Raw genomic sequence first — 18,969 nt, forward strand, 5'->3', positions numbered from 1 at the left:
ATCCGAAGGATGAGCTTATAATCAAGTAAATGTTATCCTCCTCAAGCTTGTCAAAAATAAAGAGGTACTTGCCAGAAATGGTGGGGGAAAAGAGAGAAAAATGAGCCTGTTTGTCATACTTTGTAACCACTCTTGAACATGACACTTTTATTCACCTGGGTTGGGAAATCCTTTGCCTAATTTTTGATCAAACCACATTGAAAGTCTTCAGCCGGTTTCTGGGTATTAACTTTGGGTCAATTGTCACCAAGCCATTTGTTGTGTCGTTATGTGTTCAAGAGGTCACTGCCAATAAGCCATTCATCTGAAAAATATCTGTCATCCATCTTGACCATCCCTGAGTCAGTCCTTGCAACTAAATTTCTTCAATTTGATCTATGATTTCATGTTGTAGGCTTGCCTGTGATGGATCGCTTTCTATCAACTTCAGCTCATTATCTAGAAAGATGATCTAGAAATTGTCAGTACCTTGGGATCTGCATGCCTCAATCGCAGGTTTCTCGCCTTTGACGACAGGTTGCATCATTGACCTTTGATCAAAGGATTCCGTGACATGTTCGACATGAACACATTTATTCACATCTCATGGATTGTATTGGGTACTTTGAGATCCATTGACATCACTAGTGGTTTCTCTCACACTTGTTAACATTTTACATCATTGGCTGGTAATCAAGTGGTTTCTACCATGTTCGACATCAACACATTCATTCGCATGGATAGAATCATACTCTTTCGAGAAGTAGAAATGAAGACCCTGGATCTAGTATCTGCAATCCAGGCTGCGAGGAATTTTGTATTCATTATATGGTGGACTATTCACAAACAATGGCTGCGTCCATACTGTGTCCACATGAGTCTATACTTGTGATGTATTACAAGATCATTCCTGTATCTGAGTATGGGAATGCCTACCTCAGCGATGATATGATCTCATATGTATATCTTGCATTGAATGTTTTTACAGGTTCCAATCGGGCTCTCCACAAGATGATCCTCAAAATGATAAAGTACTTCAATCTTCCTAAATGATAAATGAAATCCTTATCTACTACAGACTTCGCACTTTAGGGGGCAATCTGTTACACAAAAATATCATCACCATGATTATTTGCAGTCAGTATGGGTCTATCATCACTTGTACTGTCCTCCTAAGCAAGTCTCAGACCTCAGCTCTTCAAGTCAAGCTTTGAAAATGAGAGAAAGACATTGAAAATCAACAAAGCTCTGGTTCCGCACTTTCTCTCACTGTTGCCTGCGGTCCCGCACCTCCTGTTTACAAAAACTGCGGACTTGCCCGCTCTGTCCCTAAAGGAGTGGGTGCGGACCCCTGTGAAAGTCAAAAAGGCGCAAGTTTATTCTAAAAAACTCACTTTGGGTTAATTCTAGATGATTCTAGAAGGAAATTTGACGTGGATTGGCCGCTCTTAGGTGGTTCATGCATCCTAAAAGAGAAGGAGCTAATCCCTTGATGAGAGGAGCTATCCCTTTGAAGGAGGGCTTTATCCCTTTGAAGGAGGACCTAGTAACTTCCCTCCATTGCACTATAAATTAAGGCATTGGGCTGGTTGCTAGGGAGGTTAGAAGCTGAACATTTTTGAGGGTAAATGCTGGTGGAATTGAGACTTCCTAGTTAAGCTTGAGAGGAGAGATCACATACCTTTTTGGCTCCATTAGGAAGGGAGTGAAACTTGTCAATGTAGAGGAGACTTCTTGTTGGACCCTGGGAGGAGCTTGTACAGCGTCAAGGCACAGGTTGTAAAGTTCTTCTTTGATTTGAATTAATACAAACAGATTCATTTTTCTCAACAAATTGCCTTATGTCATTTGTTTCATGAATTCCTTGATCTTCATGTTAAATATGTTTTATGATATTGGCTTTTCAGGTGCTATTTAATTTGTTTGCTTGTTTGTGTTTGCAGATTCGCAACAAGGGAGCTCACTTGGATCAAAGGAGTGAGACTTCCACAAACTCGCATTGGACCCAAGGTAGGCCTAAAACACTTGTTTGCCTTTGTTTATAAATGCATATTTAGAGAAAGATAGTTTGTGATTGGATTGCTTGTCACTAGGTCTCTTTAGATTCTAGGAAGGTCTATCTTGTCCGCAAGATCGACCCATTCCGTGTGACACTCGATATAAAACTTGACATGATAAACACTGAGTTTACCATCAGTTTCAAGTTGGGGACAAGATATGGCTCCATATCAGTAAGGATAGAATGAAGGGAGAAGGGAAGAAGTTGAGACCCATCTTATATGGTCCCTTCACCATATTGGCAAAGATTGGAGACAATTTGTTTCATCTTGACTTGCCTACTTATATGAAACTGTACTCAGTGGTAAATGTAGAAAACCTGAAGCTTTATGAATCTCCATTGATTATGGATACGAGGAGGTTGCATAGATTCCTATAATGGATGATTTTACACCAGAGTATATTGATAAGTTGCCTATAGATACCATATTTGGCTGGAAAACTAGAACTTCATGACGGGGAGATGTGGAGTATATATGTGTTGGCTTGAAAGGAATGCATCGAAGCAAAGCTCAATGGATGGAGAATAAAAAATTGAGGGTGAAATTTCCTCACTTTCCAATTGACTGAAAAGTATTTTGGTGGTCCAAAGGCTCTTAGTGGGGAGGATAGATCCAGGTTGATATTCAGAAAAGTACTACTGGCATGGTAAAAGGCTCAAAACTCAAAGTGGTAGAATCTGGATAAAATTTGCATCGAATCAAATTTCTCATCATCCTGATTCAAACAATGCGAACAACAATTAAATCCGAGTCAAGATGATGAAGTTAGAACGGGTCAAAGTTTGAGTTTGACTTGTCCAGGTGGAAGGAGAAGATGGCATGGAAAATGTCTCTGTGAATGAGGGAGTGCCACATGGCAGGTTTCCTCTGGGTTGTGCATATTGCATATCAGTGCAAGAGGAATAAACAGCTTAAGAATCGGCCCTAGAAGGGTCTTGGTTGTGATTGTGATATCGCATATCACAAGTCAGAGGTGGAACAAGTATATGAATCGGTCCCGATGGTGTCTAGTTGCAATGTGGTATATATCAAAATCGCAGTTCACAGGAGGAGAGTGGTAGCATGGAGTGACACTCTAGCCCCTACTGATTGCACTTTGCTAGGACGATCCGGACCCGATATGTTATATGTTGTGGTTTATAAATCTCGGTGGGTCCGCCGTAACGTAGAGCGTTGAAGATGGGTTGATACACCAATGGGTTCCACGCCAATTGCGATATGTTATTGTGCTATGATGTATATTCTTGTTAGATCTGCTGTTACCGTAGTTAATGCATCAATGTGTAGATGATTCCGGTGTTGATTATGATATACGATGGGGACCGTTGGACACGATATATTATATATTATGTTCTATAATCTGGCAGCTCCATATATCGCAGAAGCATCTGTTGTATTGGCTTTGGATTATCCACCGATGGTTAAAAGCGTCGATAGACATGCCACTAGGCCTTAAGCGCGGTTAATGGGTTTGCTATGTTTAAACAAGATTTCACTATTGTTACAAGGTTGTTGCCATATAACCTTTCGCCCCGATCTGGCCTCCCTAAAATTGGTTATTATGTTAAAACTGCCCCGGTTTTGAGGGATATCACCATGCTTATATATATGACTATTGTGTCAGAAAAAGGTAGGGGGAGTCAACATATAGTTCAGAAGCACATGCATGTAGTAGACCCCGACTCTGGCAGCATGCCGAACCTCACCTTGAGTAGCATGGAGGTTCCAAGAGGTTGCAAAAGGCCCAATTATCCAAATTGGTATTTTAGATAGGCGTTTTTGCACTATGTTTTGCCAGGAGTTGAGTGGTACTATCTGTTTCTGGACCTGGGTTTTCCATTCTCTGCCCATCTTTTAGCTTCGAGGTATAAGGCTTGTAATTACCTATTACTTGTACTTTTATCTCTTTTATGCCACTAATTGAATGGAGGCCTCCCCACTGTTAAGCAGGGCCTGAAGACGTAGTCCAAATTGGACGAACTCCGTAATCAAATCATTGTGTCATGGTTTTTGAGTTCTTATGATTATTTCCACATTGTTTATGTGTTTTTAAGTTCCATAGTTAATTAACTCTATTATATGTAATTGTGATGCATCTATAAGTAAAATATATGGGATCAAAAATGTTCGAGATAAGATTGTTGTCCTTTCTTATAAAGCTTCTCCCAATGAAATTAAATTTATTTTCTGAATAAAAGTCAGATCCTTCTTCTTCATTAATAGAATTCTGGGTTCTTGGATTGCTGACCGAGCCTGCTTTGGTCTGGCTTAATATCATAACTCCACTTTTCTTTCTAGAGTAATCCAAGTTACTACAGTTCATTCTATCAGTATTACTTCCTCTAACTTTCACGTCCTTACTGCACACTACTCAACTTTCTCTATCATTGCTGATGCGTTTAATGCTTATGCTTGGGCTAACCCTATGATTGGCTTCATCCACATTTCTATCACTACTTCACTCATTATTGCTTCCCTAGATGTTAGAGCCAAAAATTCTATTTGGAGCATATGGTAATATATCCATAATTCAACTTTGCTTTCACCTCCCTTGGACAATAAGCAACGTAAGTAATTGTGAATTCCTTCTTCCCTCTTCGTGATGTTTACTTCAGCATATGACAATTCATCATTCCTGTTAACGTTGGTGTCTAGAAGAGAAGACAGAGTAATCATGCCTTGGTTGTTTAAGGTTCCTACATTATCAATTAAACTCAAGACTTTACTACCTATGTTGCTACATGAAAACGATCTTATATGTTGACACCTAATCCTCAGGATTGGGTGAATTCATGTAAATAATTAAATTAGGAATGTGAACAGTCATCAGGAGATGAACTGAACAATCACACCCTTTTGTATATAACAATAACATACCTGATGGAATAATACGAATCAGTTTTCTGCCAAATGGAGTTACTCCTGGCCTGACATGGTATCAGAGCCAGCTCCTTGTTTTAGCTCTTATGCTCCTATAACTCCTCTATCCTATCCTGACGTGGTACAGTCCTGAGTTACCTACGCTCTCTGGCGCACCAGCGTTGCCTTTGCCATGGTGGTTTGACATGGTTTCATGCAGTATGTTCACTACCGGGCTCTCTATCCCTCTGTCCACTCTCTAAACTTTGCGCATAGACCAGTCCGCCCAGTCTGCATTTTCTCTTCCCTCCTAACAGTCGAGGATCAAAACTTGTATGGTTGGAGAAACAATTTTATGGTATGTCGATTTGTCCGAGCAATTTTGGTGGTATTACATTGCATTGACAGTGTGTTATTCGTGCTATTTTTTTAGTTGAACCGAATGGATTACTGCTCCTATGAAATCGTGGTGCTCTTCGTGACTTTATGAACCACTGCACAGTGGAACCATGCACCATTTTTCTCTGCAGTCTTGTCCTCCGACTGCCTATGTCACAGGCTATACGATACCTTTCTCCTCACTTTTGGGCTTTGTGTCATGCCTCTAGAAAAATTTAATGAATGGTAGGCACTGCTATGTACTAAGTGTCATCATAGATTTTCATATCGTTCCAAAAAGATGAGGCCAAGAATCGAACGGAATGATGACAGTTCCACTAGCCATCGTGGACAACAACAACATCGCCATGAGAGCATGGACGTGAAAGAGCAGTAAAACAATGACAGTTAAGTTGGAGGGTGAAAGCTCATACATAGTTATGATGTGTTTTTAATACATCACTGTGCGTTTTTTAATACACCACTGTGTGTTTTAATACACCGCTCCCACTCTCGTTTTAGTACACTGTTGTGTTTTTAATACATCACTTTTAATACATGCGCTGGCCTGACTTGGTTCACCCATACCTCCATACGTGAAGCACATTTTTTTCACTTTCGGCCGAGATTTTGTGCTTCTGTCCCGACAGTTGGGTCCGATTTGATTGCTGGTGCCATTCATATGTTTGATGCTTTGCCGAGGTTGACCGCTGTAAATTACAGTTCAAAGAATGCGTTGACCTACATGGTCATGACCATGGTATTTATATATGAAGTTTATAGGAAATTTATATAAGATCTATATGGTGAAGTTTTATGAGATTTATATGGTGGAACTTATATGAGGTTTATGTGAGGTGGATTTATATAATGATGGATTTATATGGGTCACATTGTGGATTTGAAATCTTTTGAGAATGCCCTTTTGAGTACATTTTTACTGTATATTGGCAGAAGTATTTTTTTCTATCAACAAAAGTTTTTTACAGAATGCATTCAATCATATCCATGGTAGGAATAGTTCTCACTAGCAAGGAGAACTATCCTAAATGGTCCCAGATGATAAAACACACCCTCATCTTCAATGAGTTGTGGAAAGGAGTGTGTGTCGGAGAAGGAGACAATGAACCAGTACAACCTACCTCAGACAAAGAGCTCGTCATTTGGGAAAACAAGAACAACAAAGCTTATGCATTAATCGCAGCATCTGTAAATGAAGAGGTGAGTCGCCATATTTCGTCATATTCCACTGCCTTTGAAGCCTTACAAAAGCTGAAAGAACTCTAGGACTCACATTCTGCACTTGAAGTTGTTCAACTCATGATTAAACTCTTCACTCTTGAACTACAAAATAATGATCCTCTTGCTCTTGCATCTGAAGTAAAGTCTATAATGCATGATATCAATTCCACTAAGATTGAGCTGGATATCCCTCTTATTGCTTTTCTCAAGGAACTTTATCCTACTTACTCCAATTATCTTGAGTCTTTGCAAGCAAATGGAAATCTCAAAGATATAACCTTTGACTTTCTTGTGAAAAAGTTTGCTGAAAGAGAGAAAGCTTTTGGAAAGAAGACAACCCCTAAATCTTCTGAAGAGACTGTGTGCCTTGCTCATAAAGAAAAGCATCCTGCTCAAGATTCTACAAGAGGAAGAGGTGGACGAAGAGGAAGAGGAAGATATTTCAGAGGTAGGGAGGGGCAGACATTCTCAAGGAGAAAAGGCAGATCTGCACTGCATTCGCTGCAAAAGAAATGGATCACATGATGCCTCTACATGCAAGCTACCATGGGACAAAATTGAGCAGAAAAGAAATCAACAGAAAGGTAAAACTGATGATACAGACAAAGGTAAAGCACCTGAATCCGCTCACTATGTTGAGGCACAATGTAACATTGGAGTAAATGAAGATTTCTTTAATTCTTCACTTGCTTCTTGGAAAAATGATTGGTTTCTTGATTCAGGAGCAACCTATCACATGACTCATAGAAAAGATTTTTTTGAAGATTTTACTGACAATGTTGACGGAGCAGTATAATTTGTAGATCAATCAAAAATCAAGCCATCAGGGCTTGGCACAATCAGGCTTAAACTGCCTGGTCTTCCAGAATTTCTTCTGGATCATGTTCTATATCTCCCACAGCTCAACAGAAACTTGCTGTCCTTGGTCCACATCTGCCAGCAAGGTCACTCCATTCATATGTTTGATGGCAAGCTTGAGGTAAGAAAATCATCTGACCACTCACTTGTCATGAGGGGAATAGAAGAAGAAAGGCTTCTCAAACTGCAAGGAACCTCTGCTCATGCACAAAATTTCTCATATACTTCATCATGAAGAAGGTACACTTCCATCAAGTTTATTATGGCATGCTATATTTTAACATTTAAATTATGATAGTCTTCGCTTATTGAAGAAAAATGGTGTTGCTCGTTTGCCTACAATTCCTAGGAAACTTAAGCAATGTGATGCTTGCATTCTAGGAAAGCATAGCAAACAATCTTTTCATGATTCACATTCAAGAGCACATAGGAATCTTGAACTCATTCATTCAGATTTATGTGGTCCAATGCCTGTTCCTTCTGCAAATGGAAATAAATATATCATGACATTTATTGATGACTACACCAGAATGTGTTGGGTTTATTTATTGAAGAACAAATCTGATGCTTTTCAAACATTCAAAAATTTTCATAAATGGATTGAAAATGGTGCACAATCTCATATTGGGTCTATTCGCATTGATAATGGAAAAGAATACACATCAAATGAATTTGAAAACTATCTTCGCGAACATGGGATCAAATATCAAACAACTGTGCCTTATAATCCCCAACAGAATGGTGTAGCTAAAAGAATGAATAGAACAATCTTGAATATGGTACGATACATGCTTTTCTTCAAAAATGTAAAGATAATGTTTTGGGCTAATGTTGTTCTATGTGTTGCATATATAAAGAATAGATGTCCATCTAATGCTATAAGAAACAAGACTCCTTATGAATTGTGGTATGGACATGTTCCTTCGGTAAAACATCTCAGGGTCTTTGGTTCCACCTATTATGCTTTGATACCTAAGGTACATAGAAACAAACTTGGTGCTAGAAGTCGTAAGTGTATCTTCCTGGGGTATTCAAACACCTCCAAAGCATACCGACTCTATGATGAAGTAAATAAAAAGTTTGTTGTATCTAGGGATGTAATTTTTCTTGAATCACCCAAAACTGACAATGTTGTTGAGCGGCAACTTGATCGCTTGGATAGATTCACAAAAGCAAAATCAGTACAAGAATTTGATAATCATATTCCACATCTTGAAGGGGGGGTTCCTATACTAGATCAACATGTGGAATCTTCTTCTGAAGAACAATCTCCCCCGCATTAAAATCCAACAATGGATGATGCTTTAAGTGATGTAATTGATAGAATTGGGAGACTCAATCTTGATTCAGTCCCAACTCAATCAACAGAGCAGCCTGGACCATCTCAGAAAGGTCCCCCAAAGTGGCTGACGAAGACACTTGAAAGTGTTCATCCTGATGAAATTGGAAAAACAGGAACCAAAAATTCAAACCGACAAAATGAAGGTGATGTAGATGACTCTAATTCACCTGTTGATATGGATGTTTCTTATGATTGTGAATTGAACTTGTCTACATATTTTTAACCAACTTCCTTTAAAGAAAGTGCTTCTCATGATGAATGGAAAGAAGAGATGCAAAAGGAGTATGATGCCCTCATAAAGAACGACACTTGGAAGCTGGTTGATCCTCCATTTGGAACCAAACCAATTGGCTGCAAGTGGGTCTACAAGAACAAGTACAAATATGATGACTCACTTGACAAGCACAAAGCTAGGCTTGTGGCAAAAGGTTTTGCATAGAAGGAAGGGGTCGATTATGAGGAAACTTTTGCCCCCACAACAAAATGGGCCACCATCCGGACACTCTTTTCACTAGCAGCTCAGAACGGTTGGAAAGTCCATCAAATGGATGTAAAAACTGCCTTCTTGAACGGAGATCTAAAAGAGAATGTTTTTATGTCCTAGGCTAAAGGATTTGTTGTGAAAGGACATGAACATAAAGTATGCAAACTTGTGAAGTCCTTGTATGGACTCAAACAAGCACAACGAGCCTGGTATGAAAAAGTAACTGAGCATCTTCTGAAACTCAATTTCAATCATTTTGATCTTGATGATGCAACTTTATTTGTCAAGAAAGTTGGCAGAACAGTTGTATATCTTGTGGTATATGTAGATGATCTTTTAATGACAGGGAACAATGAAAGCTACATTGCATCCATAAAGAAGGAATTGGGAAAAAGTTTTGAAATGACTGATTTGGGTTATGCTCATTACTATCTTGGCATTGAAGTAACCCAACATCCAAAGTCCATATTTCTTTCTCAAAAGAAATGCATTGGAGATTTGTTGAACAGGTTTGGCATGACAGAGTGCAATCCTCTTACTACTCCAATGGAACAAAACTTGAAGCTCACATCTATTGAAGGAAAGGAATTTGAGGATGCAACAAAGTATAGACAGCTTGTAGGAAGTCTCAACTACCTAACTACCACCAGACCAGACATTTCATTTTCTGTTGGAATCCTCTCCAGGTTTATGCAAAAGCCTTGTGAGGTACATTGGTCTGTTGCAAAAAGAGTTCTAAAGTACTTGAAGGGAACTCAAGACTTTGGAATCAAGTACACGCAGGTGGATTACTTCAGTTTAATCAGATACTCTGATTCAGACTTCGATGGAGACAAAGAAACTGGGGTATCTACTTCAGGATATGCTATGAGTCTTGGATCAGGAGCTGTCTCCTAGAGATCACGCAAACAATCAGTTCCAACAGATTCCACAACAGAAGCAGAATATGTGGCAGTAGCTGAAGCGACAAAAGAAATTGTGTGGCTCAGGAAAATTCTTGAAGGTTTGCAGGTAAAACAAGTACAATCAACTCCACTCATGATTGACAACACCTCTGCAATAAAGTTGGCCAAGAAACCAAAGTTCCATGATCAAACAAAGCACATCAATACTAAATATCATCTGATCCAACATCATGTTGAGGCCAAAATAATCCATCTCTGTCATTGTTCCACAAATGAGCAAATTGCAGACATCCTCACCAAAGCGCTTGGAAGAGAAAAGCTTGAAAGATTCAGAATGATGCTTGGACTCACCAACATCCCTTCAGATTAAGGGGGGGAATGTTGATACCTAATCCTCAGGATTGGGTGAATTCATGTAAATAATGAAATTAGGAATGTGAACAGTCATCAGGAGATGAACTGAACAGTCACACCCTTTTGTATGTAACAATAACATACCTGATGGAATAATACGAATCAGTTTTCTGCCAAATGGAGTTACTCTTGCCCTGACATTATATTATTTCCTCCTTCTATAATTTTTATTCCAACATGTGAGAACTTATCAATTTATCAATGACATGAGAGAAACCAGAACTCCTATTTTGATCAAGATTTAATGCTTCATAGCACCCAATCGAACTCCATAATCCAGTGCATGTGTTTCTACTTGGATATGACCTCCATGATCCACTGCCTACATTGCTAAATGGAAACGAACTCTAAAATCCGCTAACATAATTCCTGCTATGACTAATGATAAAATTATTCACGTTTCTAATATCGTGGATACTAGAATCCTTATTTTCAATAACCAACTACCTACGAAACAATCTGGAGAGATTCTTATAATGTCTTTCTTGAGCAATACAACCTTTGCATTGAGCTTTAAGAGAAGCCTTGGCATCAATTACAGAGAAAAGTTCCTTATTAATGTCGTTTTCCAACTTTAAGTGAGCTATAAATGCTAATCATCATAGATTGTCCAAAGAAGCCCATATTTTCCTAATTTCTCTACGAACTAGTGCTGAGATTAATTTTTAAAACAACTTTTCGCTATAACGATTATGCACTATATGATTAACCTAGGCAAAATAAGGGACTAAGTTGTTTTCATGACAATTGTTAAGAAATTCAAGGTCCGCTACTCTTCGTGCAATTTTAATCCTTAATTTTTTGAGTAAAGTGATCTCATTCCATGTATCCCCTCTGGGAAATAATGTCGGATTTCAGACTTCTGTGGTTAATTTTTATTGAGCTACATTTCTAAGTATCCACGGTAGTAATCATATTTTGTGGACGTTTCGAATCCCAAAGGGGATCCACCATCAAGACTTCTAAATGAATAATAGAAAAGCTAGAGCTGAAGATGAATAAATACTTATATGAACAAATGATAAATGGTTAGATTTAAAAGGTCCAATAATAATAAAATTCATAAAGTGAAAACCTAAATTAATGAAATTAATAATTAATAATAATAATTATTATTATTTTTATATTTATCAATAAGAAATAATAATAATTATTATTTATTTATAATAATTTAAATTATTATTATAAACAAATAATTGACTAATTAACTATTATTATAAATAATAATAATAATAATAATAAAAACTAAAAAAATGAAAAAATGGTTCCTAAATAATTAATAAATTAATTAATAACTGATTATTCTTACAACTGATCAATAAATAAATAATTAATGATAATAATAATCATAATTTATATATAATAATCATTAATAGTAATTATTTATTTATAATAATTTAATTATTATTATAAACAAATAATTAAGTATTAATAATAATTGCCTATTTATAATCATATTAGAAATGAAATAATTAAATTTTAATATAAATAAATAAATAGAAATTGTTAAACACGCACATGGCAGCAACAAATATGAAAGATAAAACATGAGAGTACATTTTTATTAACAAGAGATATTCATTTATAGTACATGGTTTGACCATTGGGTTCCACATCCCAAGGTCTCTTGGACTTCTTTTGTCTATTCGGCTTCCACACTAACCCATTGAGGATTAGGTGTCCAACATTCCCCCCCTTAATCCGAAGGGTTTTGTATCACTCCAAGAATAGAGCTATAATACAAAATGTGCAAAAATGCATGGCAAAACTAGGCTGAATGTGCTATCTGAAAATGTTAGTTATAAAGGGCGATGGTTTAAGGATGACCACCGACACTGGAATGCTTAGTGCAGTTCCCAAAACTCTTCCAAAAATGGCAAGAAGCTAAAGTCTTCTGCTAGAGGAAGTGCTCCTATTGTTTTGAGGAGGGAAACCTTCAACCATGAAAGGGAGGTCTCACCCCGCATAAAAGGGAGAACTTCAACCTGAAAAGGGAAGTCTCAACCTATGATGGTTTAAGGATGACCAAAAACTCCGGAATGCTTAATGCAATTCCTAGAACTCTTCCAAAACTAGTGAGAAGATGAAGCCTTCTGCTAGAGGAAGTGTTCTCAATTTTTTTCCTAGAATTCTTTCGAAACTGGCAAGAAGCTAAAGTCTTTTGCTAGAGGAAGTGTCCCAGATTACCAACTGAAAGCATGTTCAGGAACATCTTTGTTTCTGGCTACAACTCTGAAACTGGTGTGGCAGGTTGTGGCTCAGGCTCGCTTGATGTGACTTTGAAGCTTGTAGATGACCATCATTCCACCCCTATCAGATACAAGGTGAGATGATGGAGAAAACTCAATTGCAAGACTGTTAACACTCTGGAACAAGTTCTGACATGTGATTGGAATATCTTCTTGGCTGTTGATGTCCATTGCCAAGAAGCGATCCATCCAAGATGAATCTTTGTTCTTGCAGGGCATTTGTTTCTGAAGCATCTTTGTGAAGAATGGGTGCTTTTATGACAATGCTTACATGGATGAAGATCAAAACAATGATCTTTCAAATGGCCAAATTGGTCACAGTGTTGGCATTTCACGATCTATTGTTGTTTTTGTTGTTGTGGAAGAGGGGCAAAATCTGGAACACCTGGAGGTAAATTGTCATGAAGGAATCCAACACTCATGGGCTTTGAGTAGTCTGGAATATGAAAGGACAAGTCCTTCTCATATCCAAGACCAGTTTTGTGCTTGTTTTGGACAAGCTATTCCCAAGGTCTGATGATGGGCTTGGGAAGTGCAGACTGAGTTTCTACATCTGCATGTATAACTGCTACTTTATTGGACACTGGATTTGAAACAACTGTAGCATTATTGACTTGCTTCTGATGGGTTGTAGTCTCAATGTTCTGAACAGAAACATTTTCAGAATGACTCCTCTATTTTAATTCTTCTTGCTGCAGCTAAGATTCGAGCTGGAAAAAATCAATTTTCTCTTGTGCATTTTGTAGACAGACCTAAATGTCTGTGAGAGAAACTTTGTTGACTTTGAATGTATCATGAGTAGTATACAATATGAGAGTTTTGAGGAACTCTAATACTTCATTGATTCTGGCCATTTTTTTTCTTCAATGTCAGAATTACACCTTAAAAAACTGAACAACTACTACTCAATGCAGAAAAGTAATATCACTCATAGTACATAGCAGTATCCTTTATAAGTCTGCAACAAATGATCAGTGTGCAACCAGCAAGCACCAATTACAAAAAATGACTAGGACTATGTTCTGACAATACAACTGACTAAACTTTTCTCCACAAAAGACTACTTTTATAAAACAATCATTGCCTTTATACAACCCACCAAAATCTTATGCAGTAGTCGAAGTAATGTAGGTTTTAACCCTGTATATAAATTACCTGCATACGAATTCTAAAACACAGAAAATAAATAATGCGAGAGCAGAACACATAAAACACATATACGCAGAGATTTTCCCCTAGATCCCAAAACTGGGACTACCAGCTTTATTTTTCATTATGTTCCTTTCAATGTTATAACACATATTTATACATGTCAAAGCATCCAATACCATGGACCGAAAACCATCGCGTCCAAAAAACATGTGCGAAAATCATGCACAAAACCATAGGTGGGTCTGCCCAACTTAACACAGGGTCCAAAACCAAAATTTTCCGGGGCGCTGCCCCGAACCCCATAAAGTGGGGTTACGGGTGCCCCTCAAACCCCCTGTTAACTACGTGGAAAGAATATAACACAACCCAACAAGTAACAAGGAATCAAGCACTATAATGAGTTTTAAATACAATGCCACACTGGGGTAGCAGCAACTACAAACTTCTTCACTCTTCACTGAAATACATGTTCAGAATTTACACAATGATGTTATAGATGCTAACAACCATTTAACTATTTTAATAGATAAAGGGGAGAGCTAGTACACAAACAAAATATATATATATATATATATATATATATATATATATATATATATATATATATACTGTCTATGATGGCATTAACTCACGGTTCGCTTCAACATTGGAGATACTAGGTTTGAGTAAGTTACTGGCAGATTTTTGGCTACCTCTTCAACATATATCCACACCTCAGTATAACCAACAAATCCTCTTCTGAAATAGTGACCATGTTCAGAAAATCCATGCAATATTGTTGAAGTTCATTCATCGGCGACTTCATCAATCACTCATGCCCAAAACTCATCTCATAATTTTAATGCACAACTAGCATGGTCTCGATGGACATTTCAACACACAGTATAAACAATCCATCTTCATTGCAGCATTTGACTTGAATCCACAGGGCTATATTAGCTCACTTTTGACTGGCCCTCGATGATGAAGAGCCTCTTTAGAAGAGATTCTTTTGAATGCCATAGTAGCTCCTGATATACTTAGCTGCCTTCAGATAGAAGGCTAATAACAACTCCAAACCATTAAATTTCAGCATACAATTTTTTTTTTGTATTATGTTTGGTTACAGAGGAAAGTTTCACTTCAAAGTATCACTCACGTATACACAAATAAATGATAAAGCAAGCTTGCCCGAGTATATCCCATGTGAGCGATAGAAAACCATTATTCCCTGCTATTACTTAGGACCTGATGCCTCAAACGAGGTGATTTATGATAATATCTTTACCGGAAAATGAATTGGATGGCCGACAAAGGTGTTCTTTACATAATCCGATTCTCAAAAAGTGCGGAATACCTTTATTTACAATTCTAAACACAAATCGGCCAAAAATACTCTAACCGCTTCTCGAAACCTCTGTCCATGTTCATACTGGAAAGGATAGTTTAGGGCGATTTTTCACCAAACAGTTTTGAACTACTCGTGGCTTCTCCTCCAAATCCTAAAATTCTCAGGAGATAAAAATATCATCATTTAATAAACCAACTACAAAAGCACCTAACATACTGCACAAGATTGATTTTCCCCAAACAGTTTGCTAAAATCAGAGCTTCGGAGCATCAATCCCTTCAACGCACAGAAACAGAGAAGTGTATCTACAAAAACTCAATCAGAAGGAATTTCGACTGAACAACAGCTAAACTCCTTCACAAGAAAACATGCATCAAAGCGATGACTGTTGTGAGCCACCCAAATAGCAGGACCACCAGCTTTCTATCGATACTTTATATAATGGATTATAATAGGAGCAAGGTCTTTTCACCTTGGAACATCAAACCTATTGACCATTCGATTGCTAATACCATGAATCCTTTCATTTGTCACAAAGAATTGAGGATTTACCAAAGACCGAAATGTACTGTATGGTCCACGAGCAAGGACTACGCACCAAGCCCATAATTTTCAGCACACAATCAATAGACTTTAATTAGTAAAATTCACAGGTGAGGCTCCTCCAAATTACAATCTCGATGGGGGCCGAGAGAACTACACACATCAAGTCACGGTCATAAAATATGGTTTAACCATCAAGCATTCAGGGTACACGCACCAGTCAATGTGCACTTGATTCAATAGTCGGAACCATGGAGTTCAAGAGGAAGGGTTTATGAACCATGCTAACACATCCTCAATGTTAGGCAGGCAACTTTCACAGTGGCAGAGGTTTTGACTTCCAGAAAACGCAAAGATTAACGCATAAATTGACCAAAACGACCAACGCATATGGACAGAGAGAACATTTGAATTCAGGAATGCGAAGAGGTCGTAGTTAGGAATACATTGTAGTTAGAGAAGAATATGAACAACGCTTACAACACAATCAAGTACCCAACGGGCGTTTATGAGGCAGAAAGGAGTAACTTACGATGAATGGAATGTTGATGTGTTACGCATACAATGCTCTGTTCTGACAAATGCTCTGAAACTGGTATAAAAACGTATTAAACAGAGTCATATGGTAGAGGTGAGCAACGCAAAGGACAATACAGGAATAGTAATGAACAGTGGATTATATGAAACAACGTCAGGGTAGTGCAGCATTACATGCATACAATTATAAAAAATGGTTAGAGAAGAGCAGATACCAACAGTGTTATGGGCAGCGTACCAGCAGGGTATTATATGTCAGAGCAAAGCAGGAGCAGTGCATTTATATGCAGGTGAATAAAAATGGCGCTGGAGAAATGACAGGTTGCAGCTAAAATTTCACTGAGAAAATATTCATGAAATGCCGAATTGATGGCAGAAATGATCTGCACATAAAGGCCATAAAACAAATGGCTCAAATTAATTATGCAGGGCAGGAATATGCCTGCTCTGATACCATGTTAAACACACACATGGCAACAACAAATATGAAAGATAAAACATGAGAGTACAATTTTATTAACAAGAGATATACATTTATAGTACATGGTTTGGCCATTGGGTTCCACATGCCAAGGTCTCTTGGACTTCTTTTGTCTATTCGGCTTCCACACTAACCCATTGAGGATTAGGTGTCCAACAGAAATTATGATAAGTAATCAATTTATCTATAATAATAATTATTGCTAATAATTATTTATCCTTTTATAAAAATATTTGATAGTTAATCTATTTTATTTTATTTTATTTTTATAAACAAGACAGGGAAAGAAAACAATACCTGTGATGTTATACCTGAGAAGAATTGGAGGACCTAATCTATCTGATTAAAGGAATCCAACTTCCATTGATCTCGATCTCATTGTTCTTGTTGAGATTATGGGGATACTTCATAATCTCAAGACCCTCCCGTTACACAGTCATTTGTCCCTGCCTTAATCCCAGTCTTCCTACTGTGTCATGAGCCCAAATCATTCATGCTCATGCTCTCTGATGTTGCCAAATGACCCACTTTGCCAAAGTTTCTGCATCATCGCGACTGTTGTCAAAATAAACGCGTTGATGAGCGCTCCAAAACAGACCAAACACGCTGCCATCACGGAAGTACATGTGATTACCAAGATGGTCGGATTTCATGAGACAGTGCGACTATTGCTTATATTTGATCGCGATGACATGAACTTCTCCGTTATGCAGTAGCGGTGTCAGCGCTCCAGTACAGTTATGTACCCGCGATGATCTAGTATGGGCAAGTTTGTTTTAACAGCCGGCCTTCCAGATGACTCCAGACCTAGTTGTTGGCCTTGTATATGTCGCCCTCCCTTCTCTAGCATGTCTGTTTCGTCATTTGAGCCACCTTCCTTGGAGATAAGGTCATCTTCCCACCATTCATGGAGACTCCTTCTCCTATTTAAGCCTCCACCATTGCTATGAGCTGCTAGTTTTGGAATTCATAGTCTTTGGAGTGTTGCTGATAGTGTTGTGAGCTTGATAGGTAGCTGGTGCGACAAGTGTGGGATTGCTGGAGAGCTTAAGGAAGGTTGTGAAGTGTTTTGACCTTGTGTAGACTTGTGAGTGAGAGAGTTTTGTCTTGTGAGATCTGTCTTAAAGGGTGAATGCTTGAGGAACTTGTTGGCTGGACCCTCTTGAGAAGGATTTGACGTCAGAACTATGGTTGTATTCTTCTTTTTTTATGAATAGTAGACGACTATCATTATGGTTCCACTCTTATTGTCTTTATAATGGTGATTGAGTTATATCCTTTCTGACTGATATATAGTTACATCTATTGGACTTTATGCTTGTGTTTGTATCGTTCTTTGCATGTGCAGGTGTCTGTTCACGAGGATCGTGGGGATTGTGACCAGCTGGAGCAAAGGAACGGGAGCGATGACTCTTTTACAAGTACTAGCGTTGGAATCCAGGTAGGCCCTCATCATCGGTCGTTAATTTGCAATTAGGAACCTGCATGTTAGCGTTGTTTGACTGTTGCTAGACCCTATTTGGGCTAGTAGGGATGGCCTCTGTCCACAGAGGGGATTTACCTCCACAACAATTTGGCAACTCCGCTGGGGATCTTGTTGTTTGATTTGTAAACTTTAGACGGAGCTTGAAGCACGGCCAAGTAGCCTTCGAAATGCTATTGCTTTGCATTAGCGAAGTAGATCAATGCCACTTCAGTAAATCTTTGGTTTGGTTTACGGATTAAACAACTTGGAGCTGGCCTTTGTCCCTTTTTGTTCATTCTTCCGTTGAGTTTTTGTTTTGGTCCCTTTTCAAAATTTGGGCATTAGTTCTTTGTTTCTTGGTTTCCTGGTTTGGTCTGGGAGATGCCTTGTTTGTTTAAAGATTGACTGTCTTGGTTTGGGAGTTTTTGGCTTGATTGTGGTTGTTTTTGAACATCATCGCAGTTTATAATTAAACAGTCGTGTTGTCATCACGTACCCCTTTCTGTGATCTCCTGTTCATCGCGTTAATACACCTAACATTCGCGAAGGTTCTGTAAATCGGACCATCGTGGGTAAGGCATGTACTTCCGCGTTGACATCGCATTGTTGCTACGCGTAGTTCTTTATCATCGCATTGTTGCTGTGTATCACCCGCGCTGATTCCTGTAGAATTGAATTTCTTCAATTCTAC

This window comes from Pinus tabuliformis, chromosome 3_2 (genome assembly GCF_031772625.1).
Source record: "Pinus tabuliformis cultivar Carrire ecotype Pingquan chromosome 3_2, CPIR1, whole genome shotgun sequence".
NCBI lineage: Eukaryota > Viridiplantae > Streptophyta > Pinopsida > Pinales > Pinaceae > Pinus > Pinus tabuliformis.